At 32.4% G+C, this 13,171-nt stretch overlaps 1 protein-coding gene across 1 annotated transcript in view; it reads left to right on the top strand.

The window, feature by feature from the left end:
* Positions 1-14: 14 nt before the first annotated feature.
* The window catches only part of LOC105209200 (aminopeptidase N), a 30,370-nt gene continuing 17,213 nt past the window's right edge, over positions 15-13,171 (top strand). The window contains exon 1 of the mRNA XM_011179496.3: positions 15-679. The gene's annotated coding sequence lies outside the window, so the exon portion shown is untranslated. The remainder of the gene's footprint in view (positions 680-13,171) is intronic.

Here is a 13,171-nt window from a genome sequence, read left to right as displayed (position 1 = left end):
TGACGGTTATCGCAGGCACACCGACTCAGTACACATTCTGTTGTTTACGTTTACATACGGTGGTCGGACGCACAGCAGCGTACTGCTATTCTCGCGCGTAATCGACTATCTGCCGGTGGCTAGTCACAAAGTGTCGTGTTTTGCTTATTTCATGTGGGCTTTTGCACCCGCATGCAATTGTAGTAAAATAAAATTAAATCGTGCACATAGTGAAATTGTGCTAAAAATACGCACACAACATTTTTACATTTCATGTTTTGCAACGCATTTCCAGTGTGTAAATTTGGAAGCAAATAAAAACAAAAAAATAAAATAAAAACAGAAAAACAGAAAAACATAAAAATTCTGCTCGTACACATTAAATGCACAAAAATACACAATTTGCAACAATACTGAAAGAAACTGAAAGTAAAATCGCATAAAATAAATATACCGTTTTTCTATTACAACTCTTGGTTGTTTTGTTTGTGTAAATGCATAGCCTGATATTGCATATGCGTTAATATTTTTATTTGTATTTATTATCGAGCAACGGGTTTTAAGTATCACATGCAATTTGAGTTTGCATTTTGAACTAACGGGTTGCGCTGACATACAGATATACCAACAAACAAACACACGTGAATATATTCACATATAAACATTTGAAAAAAGTGCCGACGACAGGTTTGGTTAAATTGTAAGTGGAAAAGTGTTTTCGTACATAGTTTAATTGGCGTAATATTGATAAATAAATATTGTCTTACCGGTTATTTTTAATAAATTCTATTTCAAGCTTATTAGCGTCACTTATATTTAACTATACACTTTTATGGCGATTGTGATTTAATGGGCAGGCGTAAAATTTATAATACAAATTGCTGCTAATTTTGAATTTAAAATGTGCGTGTGATTGTGTATAGCATGTGTTTAATAAATAGCATTTTCTTTGCTTAGGAGTAAAATATATTAAAATGCTGTAATTTTTAAAATATTTTTTTTTCTTTTTATCAATAAAAAAAAGTATTTTGGAATTATTTGCTGTTTAAGGTAAATAACTTTGAGTTTTTTTATATTGAACGCTTGGAAAATATTGAAAAAAAAAATTGTTTTAGAATTTGTTAACATCTTTTATAAAGGTGAAATAATAATTTGGAATTTTTTTACCCTTCAACACAATATTGTAATATTTTAATCTAAATTTTTCAATTGAAAATTAAAAAAAAGAGTATTAATAGATTAAAAAGTGTAAAAAATAGTATTTATTGTTATCTGAGTGCATAGGTGTGTGATTAAACCAAATATAGTGACTTTAAAGAACTAAATTTGTAAAAAAAAATAGATACTGCACAATTTTAAATGAGATGAGACATACATTATACATCCTTTTATAGGTAAAAAATCCTAAAAAAAAAATATTTTTTTATGATATAAAATTTTCCTAATTATCTATGAAACAATATCATATTAAAAAACTTATTTTTGTTTTCATTGTGAATTTCTTGCATATTTAATTATCGAATTTATTTGTAATCTTAAACTAATCAAAGAATTCTTGAACCCAGTACTAAGCATGTAAGTCTATATTCTCGTCTATCTGGCGACCTATATGAAAGTATGTACTCGCAACAGTCTGAATCTAGAATCAAAGTTTGATTTATATGAACATTACTTAGAATAAATCATTGCGCTCATGACAGCAACATCCGTTTATAAATCAAGTTATACTTTAAAGTTTCTTTAGATTTTTCAATATTTTTCAATATTTTTTATATGACAAGATGTGTAAATTATGGCTGCGGAATGAACTCGTGCAAGTTGTAGAGATAAGAAAATTAAAAAATATATTTATTTTTATTTTATAATGATTTACAACAGTATATAGGTATAAAAAAATACATAATAAACCTCCAATGAACTTGTATGAAAATATATACATATATGTAGACCCATAAGAACAAAGTTGTTGTTGTTTCGAAAATCAGTTAAATACTTATTAACCCTCTTAAATTTAGTACAGTTATTTAAATTGAAGTCAATTAATTTATGCATTTTCTTAACAGCTTCCAAATAAAATTTCCCTACCCATCAATCTTTATGACAAACTAAAATTATCAAGTGCGTCATAAATTACGTTTAAACATGTGAACAAACTTGTTTTTGCTGGCTAATTTTGAATATTTTCACATTATTATGCGTCACATTTAAATTAAATGCATGCTTATAACGCCACTTAACGGTTGTTACTTAAATATAAATGAAGGTAGGTACTTATTATTGCGCTTCTCAGTATTGCGTAAGTCAAAACTGGTTCATTATTTTTAGAATTCCATCAATATACACCCAAAAATTATACGGGAATTACGACACAAAGGCTTGACTTTAGTACTTGAAGTCCAAAGGTTGAAGTATATTCACTTCATTAACTTCAAAATCAGTTGAGAGAGGCTTATAGCGAAGACCCACAAGGCCCTTTTTGTTTTTATTAACTATTTAACCTTAAGTAGGTTTTATGGCTCAGAGCTTTCACATCCTCAGTTTTCTTGAAAAATATTTCCAATACATTCCTGTGATTCGGATGATTTTGGACTGGAATTAATGAAGCATTTTATGGTCATTCACCCATTTTTAGATTTTTTTATGTTTTCATTCGCAACAGAATCCAGTCTTCATCTTCTTCGCTGTTTATTTGGACTATACGGAATTCACCAATCCACTAATGAATGTTTACAAAATTGGCAGTTTCGGATTTTATCTCCGATCACCACTTGATAGGTTATAAATTCAAATACCGATGTGTGTCTTTATCAACCCAATGAGAACAAAACTGTGAACCCACTTGTTTAAGCATATGATGTCATCCGTGTCTAATAGCGTAGTTCAGTAAGACAAACTAAAATTTGTCGAAAAATTCATACTGAGAAAGTGATATTTTTTGGCGCGAAAACTGATTTATTACACATATTCTGTCAAGAGGACTAAAAACTTGCTAATTTTTTTATTACATACTCATAAGTATAGGGTGTTCTTTTCAAAGTTAACGCATCTGTCTACCTTAGCGAATTACCATGCAAAGACTTACACAAATATCCTGAAGAAACGTTCCAAACATCCTTGTCTCTAATACTATCCCTTAAGCTTACACCAATTTCCTTAAGAGACCCTCGAGACACCCTTGTCTCTAATACTATACCTTAGACTTACACCAATTTCCTTAAGATACTCTCCAGACACTCTTGTCTCTAATAATACCCCTTAGGCTTACACTAATATCCTGAAGACATCCTCCAGACACCCTTGTAACTAATACTATCCCGAAACGAAAACGAAGTCTAGTTTTATAAATAAAATTTGACCGCTGGGACTGCGTCGTGAACTAAAAAAGCCGAAATATTTGCTATATAATTAAGGATACCCTGAAACAAACACCCTTTATATACATATATAAATTTATTTACAATAGTGTTATCATTCAAGTGGTGTCATTTATTGATGCCAGATGTCCGGAAAGTCTTAAAAAAATGTGCTAAGAAATTTACCAAAAAGCAACAATTAATTACTTTTTTTATTGTTGTTTAGTTGAGTTTGAATATTTCGAACTTAATTGCTCGGAGTGTAATTATTTATTAGCACAATTAATTATTTGCAATAGCTTAAAACACTTTCAAGTGGTGATAATCAATAAAAAAAGAGCGCACAATGTTTGCTATAAAACATACATATGTGTGTTTTAGAAACCGTTATATAAATAAATAAAAGTAAGTGTCTTGCCTGAGTGATTTAAGTGCATGACCACCAGACTAATGTTCGTAGGTTGGAAGCTCAGCTAAGGCAAAATAAAAGTCTCATCCATGTGAATGTTTTTTGGAGTTGGAAAAGGTTCTCATGGAATTATATTAAGCATTGAGAGAGGGTTTTAAATCTGAAGTACTACTATTAATAAAGGCGGGCCCTCCATTTATGCGCTCTAATGTAAGAGGTCATTTAGAAACAAATGAGCTCCAGCGTTAGACCCAATATCGCAACTATATATATATCTTCAAGTCTATATATGTATGTATTTGTATATATACATATATTCCCATAAATGCCAGACATCGAACTACGTCTATTTGCCGAAATGCGCGAATCGACTTTTTAGCACTTTAAACTGTGTAATAAATAACGAATTTTACGATTTCCCGCCTGCTGGCAGATATTCGATTTGTTTAATATATACTAATTGTGAATACAATTAGTAATTATATGCAGTTCTCGTCGGTTGATTGTCTGCCAAACACAGACAATGTATTTGACCAGTTAACAATAGCGTGGAAAGAAAGCTTCAACAAAACGTCGCACAGATCAGAGGCATATATATATGTATATATATATATATACATATTAGATGTATGTATGCGATTATAAAAAAACGTTAATTGCACTTTGTATTGAGCGTCAAGTAAGTAGTTGACGTTAAAAATGTTAATTTACAATACAACACCTTTTCTATAGCTTGTTATCGGTGTTGTGCATAAATTAGAAAAACAAATCTCACTTTGATCATTATAAACTTATAAAGAAGCTCCCTAATTAAAGCTGTTGTATTCATTATCTAATTTACATTGTGGTTGAGGGCTTTTTAATCACCCACATTGCAGTTTAAACGGCTATTCAGTAAAGAAATGCGCTACGGCTCAGGTGAGCGTCACTTTTCCTAATGACAATCTGCTTTTTCAGAATTTTCAAATTGTTTTAACCGGACTGCTAAGTGTGATAGGTCTTCTTCACGCCCATAATTATAGGTTAGAATGCAAGGTATGTGAAAAACCAAGGAATCTAAAATAGTAATAGAAATGGCAGCAGGTCTAATGTTTGACACGTAAAATATCGCTTTCATTCCCATTAAATTCGAACTCGTGACCGTTTTCTTCATCACGAACTCAAAGTCCATCAAGAAAAAACGTTAACTTCGGCTGTACCGTAGCTAATATACCCTTCACAGGTGCATTTCTTGTAGTAACTATGTGTTTAAGCAAATCTAAAGAAGTAAGGAAAAGTAAGTAAAATTTCTATGAGCAATAACTCACACCAAATTTCGTGAAGATACCATGTCAAATGCGAAAATTTTCCATACAAGCCATTGATTCATTCCGATCGTTCAGTTTGTATGGCAGCTATATGCTATAGTGAACCGATCTGAACAATTTTTTCGGAGATTAAATTATTTCTATGAGCAATAACTTACACCAAATTTCGCGAAGATATTTAGTAAAATGCGGAAGTTTTCCATACAAGCCATTGATTCATTCCGATCGTTCAGTTTCTATGGCAGCTATATGATATAGTGGTTCGATATCGGCAGTTTCGACAAATGAGCAGCTTCTTGAAGAGAAAATAACATCTGCAAAATTTCAAAACGATATCTTAAAAACTGAAGGACTAGTTCGTATATATACAGACAGACAGACGGACATGGCTAAATCGACTCAGTTCAACAAACTGATCATTTATATATATACTTTATAGGGCCTCCGACGCTTCCTTCTGGGTGTTACAAACTTCGTGACAAACTTAATATACCCTGTTCAGGGTATAATAATATTAAGCTCTAATGTTACAAATTTAGACTTTACGTTTCCTTCTCAACGATGATTCGAAGTAATTCTTATAAGGCTTCAAAATTTCCAGCATTATCCATGAGATCTCTCCATAATTTTTGGAAAAAAATCGATGTTGAAAACCCACATTGGATTCAAGACGATTTATATAACACATAAAAATATGGACTATTTTCTACTTTAGGACTGAGTAGGTCATCGTGTAAATATCCCTCTCCTTGAGTGAAAAAATATGTTATAAAATGCTGATTATGATCGCTTTCATATTTTTTCCGAAATTGGTCGTTGAATCGATTTTTTTTTTTTCAAAACTGACCCGATCTCAAAAACAGAGTTGGATACATATTTTTATCAGGATTTAAGAATTAAAGTGTCATTCTGCTAGCTTTAGAGAGGTATCAGAAGCTCTCAACATCAACATTTCCTTATATTTGGGCTCGAGGTTCGAAACTCGGAGTACTTAGGACAAATCCTTCAGATCTAATATCAAATATTCCATTAATTGATATTTAAATTTTTTGCTCACTGGGTAATTTCAATATCTAATGCAATTTATGCGCATCTCAAGTTATTAACATTTCCAGAAATACCATTTTAGCACCAATTGCGGTTTAATAAACAAATAAGTAAACAAATCGACAGAGATTAGGTAAAATAAACTCATTGGAAATATCAAAATAAACCAGCAAAAAGAAAAGAAAAGTATTGCTTTGATAAATTGCTGACTGATTTGGTAACTTATACGCTAATATATGTGGGTATAAACATATATATACTTGTATTTAGTACGAGCTAACAGCTGACTGACAGCCCACAAACCAGTGGGTCCCAGCACCCACCTTCAGCCGCAGGTTGTACGTAAGTTTGTTTGTTTGTATGTAGGTTGGTCCATTTGCAAGCATGGCTTCGCTGCGGGTCCACCAAAGTAAATGAAACCAAACGCCCCAAACTAAACCGAAAACTCAATTAGAACATATGTGTGAATTAAAATGACAAATTTATGAACAGCAGTGCGCTGTATCTAACCGACGGCCGCCAACGCGGTGCATTGTGCTAAGGCAAGAAACTCTCGTCGGAGAAGAAGAAAGGAACAAAAAAAATAAATAAATACAAATACAAATACAAAACAAAATAAAATCAAAACATTACAGGCGTGGCGGTGTCAACGAATTCGTGGAAGAAAATATCCGCATACATGTGGCGCACAGACATATCTACACATGCCGCTATTATGTATGGATATACTCGAACTGTGCGGTGTCTTGACTTGCCAGTGTTGTGCCAAATATTATTTTGTGAATGCAAATTCTGACATTTTCATATGAAATATAAATATTTTGACATTTCTTGTTTTAGGTGCTCATATTGTTGTTGACTTATTAATTAGCCATATAAATTTGATTGGTTGTGCGCCTAACTATATGCAACAATTTGTTTCGAGAACCTATCAGTCAGGTGGCTTAGAATTCGTTCGGTTCTCAATGCATTTTCATAAAAAAGAGGACATCCTGAGAACCTTTTTATATCAGCAGTTCGAGCGTAGATATTTATATTTCTAGGATAAATTACGGTGATATGACATGCCTCAAAAAGGTTTTGCATGATTCACCATGGCATGAAATCACATTTTATCAAGTAAGGAAGGGCTAAGTTCGGGTGTAACCGAACATTTTATACTCTCGCAATTTATTTATTTAACGTTATTTATATTATATAATACACAATTTGACCCACATATTCGTCATATAGGTATATTGTATAAAGTCCATTGAAAGTTGGAAACCATAATATTAGGTTAGAACCGAGGTATTCATGTTCGATATATGGGGCTTTGAAAACCTATGGTCCGATTTCGGCGATTTTTAGAATGGGGCTGCCACACTATAAACGTAGTATTTGTGCAAAGTTTTGCACCGATATCTTCACTAGTGCTTACTTTATATATTGTAATGTAAACGATTCAGATCGTCTTCAAAGTTCTGGTATATAGGAAGTAGGCGTGGTTGTGAACCTATTTGGCCTATTTTGACAACATATCATTGGGATGTAAGGAAACTATTACAAACCAAGTTTCATTGAAATTGGTCGAGTAGTTCCTGAGATATGGTTTTTGACCCATAAGTGGGCGATGCCACGCCCATTTTCCATTTTGTAAAAAAATCTGAGTGCAGCTTCTATCTGCCATTACTTATGTGAAATTTAGTGTTTCTGACGATTTTCCTTAGCGAGTTAACCTACTTTTAGTAATTTTCAACCTAACCTTTGTATGGGAGGTGGGCGTGGTTATTATCCGATTTTAACTATTTTCATTGTGTGTGGTGGGGTATGTAAGAGAACCGACTGCAGAAATTTTGGTTTATATAGCTTTATTAGTTTGCGAGTAAAATACAAATAACCGAAAAATTACATCCAAATATGCCCCCTCCTAGTGCGATCCTTTATTCCAAATTTTACTTTTATATCTTCATTTATGACTTAGTTATGACACTTTATGTGTTTTTGGTTTTCGCCATTTTGAGGGCGTGGCAATGGTCCGATTCTGCCCATTTTCGAACTTGATCTTCTTATGGTGCCAAGGAATATTTGTGCTAAGTTTCGTGAAGATATCTTAATTTTTACTCAAGTTACAACTTGCACAGACGGACGGACGGACGGACGGACAGACAGACATTCGGATTTGAACTCCACTCTTCATCCTGATCACTTTGGTATATATGACGCTATATCTAACTCTTTTAGTTTTAGGTGTTACAAACAACCGTTATGTGAACAAAACTATAATACTCTCTTTAGCAACTTTTGTTGCGAGAGTATAAAAATCTCCTAAGAGAGCCGTTTTATGAAAGAAAATACTAAAGACGATGGTCACTCTCAAAAGATCAGTGACTCGAAACAGATCCGAACTCGAAACAAAATACGATCGTCTGTGTTTTGTGTTCCAAAACGAGTCAAATCACGTGAAAGTAGTTCGCTTGCGACGAAAATCGTGACTTGTAATTATTCAAGGTGAACACAATAATGTGTAGTAAACAATTGTTAAAACGTTACATAACGTAACGTAAATGTAAACGGTTATTACCGGATAACTAAATAACTGTTTATTATCCACTAGTGTTATCGTTCAATTTGCGACACTCCCAAACTAAGGGGTCTCTCAATGAGCAAGATTTTTTACTGAAAAAAATATTAAATTTATTCTACATTTTCATTTGATATTCACTTCCTTTTTATTACTTCACAGAGCAAAGTACAAGCATTAAAAAGATCCGGTCGATAATCCTGAAAGATCCAAGACCTCTCGAAGATCATAGTAGAGTATCTTGAATATTTTGTAATAAATTTAACAACTTTCAAAGTACATTGTACATTTTTCCCGATTTTTGCCAGAAATATGAATTCTAAGAAAAACAATGATATTAATTCTCCTGAAAAATCTCGCTGGTAAACGTTAAATTCTTCTCTCTTAACAAAATAACCGCAATGAATATTAATTATAATTCGACACAACGTGTTAACCCCACCTTATTAGCAAATGCTATTTGCTTTGGACATGTGCTCATACATCTATATCAGCTAGTTTTAAAAAACCACCAAACTCGATAATGCTACCTGTATTAGCAAAAGAATAAAACCACAACGATTACACACCAATTTGTCCGATTGTTCATTTAAAACTAATTTCAGAACTATATCTCTATATATTTCATATACGTTTGATGAAAACCTTTTATTTCTACTTCAAGGTTGAGAAATTTATATAAAAATTAAAAGAAGAGTTATGTTCTTTTATCGAAAAATTCACTCAAAATTCGTACAAGCAAATCACGAAATAAGAAGAATTTTGGCGTTACTCATAATACAAAGATCTCATTATTCTTCTTTTGTCGTCTGCGCATGAATATTCATATATGAGTGTGTGTGTGTGTGTTTGTACGCACAAATAATTCACACTCTAGTCGTAATAAAACTGATAATAATTTAATCTTGCAAATCAATGTGTTGACAGCGTTGCGGCGCGGCAGGCGGTGGGTAACTGTGAATGAAATCGGCAGACAGACAATGCGAAAGATAAAAGAAAACACACTAAATGACACAATTACTTGACCATTTACTTTTACACGTTGCGGTCCATACGGCGACCACATAAGTATTTACGGTTGGTGGCTGTGGTTGTACAAAATTAAAGAGCATTACATAGTTGGAATTCCAGAAATACTTCATGCAGTCGTCAAATTGGGTAAACAAATTTTGTTCATAGCACTGAGAAGTGGCGCGTAATTTCATTTTGTATTATTATATTTTACTACAAATTATGTACATACATATGTAAAGAAGTATAACACAAAAATGTGACAATTTACCCGGTGAAATAAAAAAAAATGATTTTGAGAGCATTTCGTGATTCATTTAGATTTGCTTAGACCGCAACCATTTTCTTTTATCTTGATAATGTAGTTTTGTCCATTTAACTTAGACTAATATTTCGAGATCACTTTGTTTTTAGGAAATCAAAAGGTTAGAGTTCTACATTTATCATATTTTTACTTCTTTATTATGCTTTTTTCTTTCAAATCGATTTTGGCTAAGTGTGAAACGGTCACGGCGATATTCATTTCGAAAGTTGTCCCCGATCTCTAATATTTCGCAAGTGTATCTAGCCCTTGGCCTCGCTCTCCTTCCTCTTTTATCATAAACAACTTTAAAATTTTGAAATATGTAAATCCTAATGAGAGGTTATACATATCTTGTCTCGTTCTCGCTCATCACTAGCTCCGCTCCCAAGGTTGGAAATCAGAAGTAAGGTTTGGATCTAACGCATTTTTTCTGCAAAATTAGATTGAAACATATGTTTCCTTGGCATAGAACTGTCCTTCCACCATCTGACATTTATTAACAAACTCGGTGAGTAATCTCTGAATGAATGATAAAGTTTGAATAACTGTTTTATGCCAAATTTTTCCTTCCACTGTGGTTTGGGTAGAGACTACATTTCAATCTCAACTTCCAGCAAAGATCAAGGAATTAGTAAATTTGTGTGGGGTTTCTACCTGAAACCTATCATATATTCGAAGACGGCCTTTAAGGTTTGTCAATTTGGTGTATAAAATCAGTCGAATACCACAAATGAGTGGAAAAATTTGGCTGATCTATTAGTGATGGAAGCTCAGAGAAAATGAGTATAAAAGAAGTTTATTTCCATCGAAAGAGGTTTGAAACAAATACGGTTTCTGTCGGGTTCTGTTCTGCTTTCCAATGTTTGAATATTTAGTCAAAGCCTAGGTCTAAGGTAGTATAAGATCCAATATGTTTGTTTAAATTTCAATCAAATTCAGGTATTCCCTCATCCGACCACATTTTGTATAAGAGTTTATGCCGCTCTCTTCATCAATCTTCTGAATAGCTCAACCAAATTTGAATTGTTTGTATTCTCCATATCTTGCACTGATATTTCCGTTTCCGTTTAACACCTTTAACAATAAATACAACATTTGAGTAAACAAACACCGTTAAATAGATGGAGTGACTGGGCCATGTTTACTATCTTGAGCGTATGTTCAAAAGTGACGAGTGTTTCCAAATGATATACATACATACAGATATAAGAACATATACATATATGTATATATATATGTAGGTAATTTCCAAAAAGTGTTTTAATTGAAATCATTTCACTATGCCAATTTTAATTGCTTGTATGTATGTAAACAGAGAAACACATGTCCGTTACAATATATGTACATTTATTTGTTCATATGCATGTATGTAGATCTGTATGTACTTTGATTTCTGTTTAATGCACGCTTTTTGAGCGTTTTTTTTCGCTGCTGCCAAGCGTTTTAAGTAGCCTAAGTAGCTGGCGAGTAATCACCGCTCAACCGCTGGGAAGCAGCTCGTGCTTGTGACGCAAATCGCCAAACCAAATAAAGCAGAAAAAACAATAAATTGCCCATATTAATGGATTCACAAGTGTATTATTAATTATACTACATACAGACAAACATACAAACAAACATAGTCGATTTCCCATATTTTCTATATTTTTTATGAAGCTAAATGTGCCGGCTGTGATTGCTTATTGAAAAAAACGCATTTCCATTTTTAATCAACAACAAAAAAAACTAAATAAATAAATAAACTTAAAAAGTGATTACTTGCATTTGTATACATATAGTAGAAATGTGTGCCTCTTAGACTGTGCCTTATAGAAGGATTTAATGTCTGTGCATTTGTTTATTCGCACGTATGTATGTAGTTTAAATACTTGCACAGCTGTTAATCGTAAACAAAAAGTGAAATGTGTTTGAAATGGATCGTTTTAACTAATTGATCTCGAAAACGCTTATCATGTCAATATTTATTTATTTTCTACAAGTGCACTTATAATTTGGAAAAATTGTGGTCTGAGTGATGCAAATGTTCTACATTTTTCATACTACTTGAAGTCGATTAATTAACATTTCTTATATTTTGATTTTAAATGTAAATCAATTAATGATTTTCCATTTAATTTCGCATAAAAAGTGGACTTTTCCGTGAATACGTCATTACATGCATTAATTTCTTTTAAATTGAGTAAAAAAGAAAAAAAATCGAATTTTCGAATGCATCTCACTCTTAATAATAATAATCAAGTTCTTGATGAACCCGATTACCATCTAGAGAATTTAAGATAGTAATCAACCTTTTTCAATTAAAGCAAATTTTTTTTTCTATCTCTAAGGATCGCAGATCCCTACTACTAGTCTATGAACACGGCCTTAATCTAGGTGTTCCCATTCCAAAGTCTCAACAAACGACAATTCACTTAAAAAATCAATAATCTCGATCACAACCTAATTTTCATGTAAATTCTAGATCATATTGGTCGAATTTTAAAATAGGAGAAGGTTATGCCGATCCTGAGGATAGATACGAATATTAGCTATTGTATACTTTGTTGAAAAGACTGTTGCTTTTTACTTATTTCCTTTTTTCAAATAACACAATTAACAATGAATAAACTTTGAAAGTCATTCTAATACATAAAAAATAATAAGCCAATGAGTCTTCTTAAGGCAGTAGTCTGCTTTCGAAGCCGAAAAAAAGCGAAGGAAATGATTGCGGTAAACGGAATTTTAAGACGATAGTGTACTATATTTAAGGCTTAAAACAATATTTATTATTAAAAAATATTGAAATTTTTTAAAAGTTGTAAGTATTTAAAGGTCTGCCTGAGCATACGCACCTGCTCGACGCTCGGCCACTAAAACTGCTCTAGCTTTGAAAATATGTCTAATTGGCCTCTGGAATTTTAAAGACATATTCTTGGATAGTTTTGGAAGAGATTTAAAACAAAATAAAAAAATCGATTTTTTTGAAGCCTGTAAAGCAGACTACTGCCTTAAGATTTCAGTATACATCTATCTATTTTTCTCTCAGAACTTTACAGTAACTGAAACAAGATTTTTGAGGGAATTTGAATGATAATAATTTCAGTTTTATAGGTTCAACGAATGATCTTAATAGCCTTTAATTAGCATATTCTGCACTTAATTCTATACACGGAGCGTTATACTCTATCTTGAGATCGATATTCGCCAAAAATTTAGGTC

This window comes from Zeugodacus cucurbitae, chromosome 2 (assembly GCF_028554725.1).
Source record: "Zeugodacus cucurbitae isolate PBARC_wt_2022May chromosome 2, idZeuCucr1.2, whole genome shotgun sequence".
In the NCBI taxonomy this organism is placed as follows: Eukaryota; Metazoa; Arthropoda; class Insecta; order Diptera; family Tephritidae; genus Zeugodacus; species Zeugodacus cucurbitae.
Note: the sequence above shows the minus strand (reverse complement) of the source record. Positions and strands in the feature narration are given on the sequence as shown.